General features: G+C 43.1%; 1 long non-coding RNA gene across 1 annotated transcript in view; it reads right to left on the reverse strand.

Moving 5' to 3' along the window:
• LOC101852633 overlaps positions 1-4,913 on the reverse strand; it is a 7,335-nt gene extending 2,422 nt beyond the window's left edge. The window contains exons 1-2 of the long non-coding RNA XR_001184929.2: positions 4,791-4,913; positions 3,500-3,571 (exon numbers count right to left, since the gene is read on the reverse strand). This is a non-coding gene — a long non-coding RNA (uncharacterized LOC101852633). The remainder of the gene's footprint in view (positions 1-3,499; positions 3,572-4,790) is intronic.
• Positions 4,914-5,046: the final 133 nt, after the last annotated feature.

Genomic DNA, 5,046 nt, shown 5'->3' on the forward strand with positions numbered 1-5,046 from the left:
AAAAAAAAAAAACAGAAACACAAATGGAGAGGAAATGTAGATCGTGTACATTATGTGGCTGTATATTGCTTTATATTTATGTATGTGGTTTGACTGTGTGTATGCGCGCAGACTCAAATACGTTTTCTTTTTGTTGACTGTCGACCTTTCACCACTTCAGTGCCAGGTCCGAGAATTGAGTTAGGGAGCAAGTCTCAGAGTAAAAGTGCATTCTTGCGTTTCGTAAATCCCAGCTGATAAGACGTAAGAATTCATCGAAGGCTGCTTTTTTTTTATTTCAGTGAGTGGTTTGGTTGCGTCGTTGTCCCGTCTTAACCGTCAACATAATTGACCCCCACAATGTAAGAGACAGTGAGCTGATCTTGCGGAGACCTTCGTGTTTATAAAACTCAGTCCTCCCCTTCACACTCTCAAACTTTAAAAAAAAATTATGTGTCTGTCAGCCACTCGAACTTGGTGGATAGGATGAAGAAAAACTAACTAGCTTCCTTCAGAGATTTTTAAAAAGAACTAGAAATGCAGAAATAAGACTAGTAAGTGAAAAGATGGCCAGATGTTTACATATTTTTGCGAAGATTGTCTTCTACAAATAAATGCCTATAATTATGTCACAAAGTATTGTCTATCGGAATAAAGCTCCTAGGATTTGGTATGGCGTATGCAAATGAACACAACCTGTAAAATTAACAAATTTATTTATTTTTAATATTACATTATACAAAATAAAATTATAGTCCTCGCGATTTCATACTTTATAGTGCTCTTTGAGAGCACAACAGTGGCTGTACCACAGCCAATGGAGTTATATCTGAGGCGTTGGTACTGCTAACTATGGGCAATTTGGGGGGGGGGGGTATTTGAATGGAGGGATAAGAGGGCATAAGTAGGGGTATAGGGAGATAGTGTGAACGTTTTGTTCTTGTTACTAGCGAGTTTGATGGCTTGGCTGGGTAGAATGTCATGTATGTTTTCTCGGTATCCTTCACTCTCTTTACCAGGTCTTTCTTGGTTTTCCTGTAGCCCTGTACCCTGATATGTTTCTGTAGTAGGCTTTACTGGCAAACTGGTGAGGTGCCATATGTGCCAGATGTCCAAACCACCTGATTGTTTGCCTCCGAATGTAGTGGAGGACTTGTGTTGCTTGCTCCCATCATTTCTTTGATCCTGCTGTTTCTGATTAATGTCCCGTCTGGTTTTGTTGACGGCTCTCCTTAGATATCTCATCTCGCAGGTGGTTATCTTACGTTCCAGAATTTTAGTCAAGGTTCAGGTCTAGCATTTGTAGGTTAAGGTGGGGTTGAAGATAGAGTTAATGAGTTTGGCTTTGGTCTCAATGGGGATATTAGAATGTTTGGGGAGTGGGGCAAACTGGTAGCTGACGCTGTTAGCCTTTTGTACTCGCGTCTCAATTTCTCTGTTGAGACGTCCGTCTTCCTAAAAGATACTACCAAGATACTTAAACTTGCTGACTTGTTTCAGCGGATATCCGTCGATGCTGATGTTAAGGTTGTCAGGCGTTCTGTTGATTTACATCGTCTCCGTTTCGCTTTTACTGATCTTCATGTTGAGCTATTCAAATTGTGCATTCATCTTGTCTGTGTGCTCTTGAAGTTGTTCTTCTTTCTCATAATATTATTATGTCGTCCGCAAACAGCATCTCTTTCAGGTCATTCTGGTTGAGGTTTGCTTCTGTCGAATGGTGTTCCTGTATATGAAGAAAAGTAGCGGTGATAATACACACCCTTGTCTCACTCCAGATAACACGTCCAACCAGTCAGTGAGTCTGTTTTGGGTGTTGACTGTGTTCATACTGTTGGTGTAGATGGCTCTGAATGTTCTCTAGCAGTTGTCCACGAATACTGTACTCTTCAAGTATTAGCCACAATGGGATTCTGTCTACTCGGTCAAACGCGTGTCCCCTCTCAACCGTTAAAAACTATCGACCCCGCAATGAAAGCGACAGCGAGCTGATTTCGCCGAGACCTTTGTTATATATGAGTTGTGCTGACAAAGTGAGTTACTTCTTTCGGATTTTAGCCTTATGGAAATTGATACGTCAATTTTATAAGTGGAGCTTATACAATTTGTTAGTATGGAATAATAAAAGACACGGTAGACTTGAATAACGTGGCATCAACTGAAAATCTATACATCTGACCCCAGGATTGATTTTCGGCCGATATCTTTATCTTGGATCGCGAGAAGTAACTCATTTTGTCAGCACGCCTCACATATGCAATTGCCCTTTCATTCAGTTGTCTTAGAGCAAAGATAGTGTCAGTGCTTCCTTTTCTGAAGCCCATTTGCGCCTCACTCAGTAATGGTACCACCTTGTGCCGAGTACACCGTTTCAAGATCTTTGCGTACGTCTTGCCTGTGTAGCTCAAGAGGAAAATTCCTCGGTACTTGCTGCTGTCTCTCTTGTTGCCTGTCTTCTTCCAGATTGGTATCACAACTGCACGCTGCCAGTCTTCCGGGACTTTCCTCTCCATCCAGGCGTTTTGGAATATTGTGGTCAGTTAGGTGAATGCTGTTTCTCCACATGCCAGGATGGCTTCAGTTGTAATGCCACCAATGCCAGCTGCTTTGTTCCTTGGGTTATTCTTCTGGGTATCGTGGCTGAAACTGGCTGTGTGTGTTTCCTTGGCTGCTTGAGTTAGGGGGTTCCCTGAAATACTCCTGCCATCTGTTTTTGATGAGCGGTATAGGGGTTATAGGGATGAGGTGTATAGTTGGGAAGGGAGGAGGGGTATAGGGGAGAAGGTTTATTTGTTCGAAGCAAGGAGTAAATCACCACCGTATCCCCTTTCCTCGCCCTTCCACAGACACAGAAGGACATCAAGGTACATAAAATCATGTGCTTTTTAATTTTAGTAATATATATCTAACACAGGAATTTGCTTCTACTTTTAGTCCACAAGAGAACCCGAGACAGTCTTGGGTCAGGCAATGAAGAGGTTAATGGACATAATAAAGGGATTCTACTATAACCGACTTTGTGTCCTTTGGTAAGGCACTTTACATGAATTTTCTTCACCTCACCCAGGTGTGAATGGGTACCTGGCCATTGACAACAAAAGATATAATTTATTGACAGTACATTCGTGTTTTAGCGCCTGTAATTTAGCGCCTGTAATTTAGCGCCTGTAAAATGGTGGCTTGCACTATTACTATGCTTCCAATGAAGTTGAGATTGTTTTAGAATGCTAGTAAGTCTCCTGGGGCAACAATATTGATTGTAAAGCGGTAAGATGGGTGTGAGCTGGGATAGGCACTATACAAAATATTTTTTCTTTTCATTATGACCACCCCACACATCGTTACACACACAAGACATGAGTTCAATTCTCGAGAAAGAAAGCTTTTTTATCTTGTGTTGCCATACGTCTGCTGCGATGCCGCATCCCTCTCAACCTGCATTGGTCTGGACAGGCAGGACCGAAGCAGCCCGCCTCTTAAAAGATCAAATGGACGTAAGAGTAGGATTGCCTTTACTTACTTCTTGTCTGACTCCACAAAGAGTCGCTCCTTCTCTCGCTCCCAGAGTTGCACATTTTTCTCTCTGTGTAGCCTGCGGAGGAGTAAGAGCGGAAGTGGTGTCATTGTCTACAGATGGGAAACGGACGGGGGGGGGGGGGGGCAAGACACCATGGTCTCTTCGGAAGATAATACACAGACAAACTTGTCCAAGACAGACATCCTTTGGCGAGGAGATTGTGGTTGTCTTAAACAGGTATGTGTTTAGGTAGGTCTATTGGTCAGAGCCACTGCAGTTATCTAAACATGAGGGAAATCGGAAATGGTCGTTTGTACAGGTGATTGTCTTAGACAACAATCGTTAGAACCGGTTGGATTATATAAAGTCGCAATTGTCCAAAACATACACCCACTGTCGTGTAGATAGGTGGTTGTCAGGGACAGGTGGACGTCATTATAAGATTGAAAAACGTAATAGGGGGAAGTGGGAAGTGATCGTTTGTAACAGTGATTGTCTTGGACAGGTGGACATCATTATAACATTGAAAAACACAATAGCAGAGAGTGAAAAGTGATCTTTTGTACAAGTGATTGTCTTGGACAGGTGGACGTCATTATAACATTGAAAAATGTATCACAATAGGAGAGAGTGAAACGTGATCTTTTGTACAAGTGATTGTCTTGGACAGGTGGACGTCATTATAAAAATGTAAAACGTATCGCAATAGGAGGAAGCGGGAAGAGATCATTTGTACAAGGGATTGTCTTGGACAGGTGGACGTCATTATAATATTGAAAAACGCAATAGGAGAGAGTGAGAAGTGATCATTTGTACAAGTGATTGTCTTGGACAGGTGGTCATTGGAGCAGGTTTGACTGCAGTCGTATCACGTTATTATCAACAAAATAGAGGGGGTAGAGGACGAGACAAGACAGTCACATTGGAAAACAGAAAGAGAGAGGAGAGGGGAGAGAGAGAGGGAGAGAGAGAGAGAGAGGGAAAGAGAGAAAGAAAGAGAGAGAGGGTGTAAGAGAGAAAGAGAGAGGGGGAGAGGGCGGGAGAGGGAGATAGGGAGATAGAGGGAGAGAGAGGGAGAGAGAGGGAGAGAGAGAAAGGGAGAGAGAGGGAGAAGGAGCGAAAGAGGGAGAGAGAGAGATAGGGGGAGAGGGAGAAGGAGAGAAAGAGGGAGAGGGGAAGAGAGAGAGGGAGAAGGAGAGAGGTGGATAGAGAGAGAGAGTGAGAGTCAGAGAGAGTGCGAGTCAGAGACAGAGAGAGGGAACGTGTTTAAATAAGATATTTGATGGAGGCTCACTCAGCAATCTTCTGGTTCTTCTCCTCCACGATTCCCTCCAGGTACTTGATGGTTCCCTGCGCCTTCTTCAGCTCACTCTTGTCCTGACTGTTCCACGCTCGCTCCTCTCTCACCAGGGCGTCTGATTTGACCAGTGACGCTGGAATAGGTTCCCAGGGGTGAGATGGCGGGGGAATTATTGTTATTTTTATGATGATGATGATGATGATGATGATGATGATGATGATGATGATGATGATATTATTATTATTATTAT

This window comes from Aplysia californica, unplaced genomic scaffold (genome assembly GCF_000002075.1).
Source record: "Aplysia californica isolate F4 #8 unplaced genomic scaffold, AplCal3.0 scaffold00242, whole genome shotgun sequence".
Lineage (NCBI taxonomy): Eukaryota > Metazoa > Mollusca > Gastropoda > Aplysiida > Aplysiidae > Aplysia > Aplysia californica.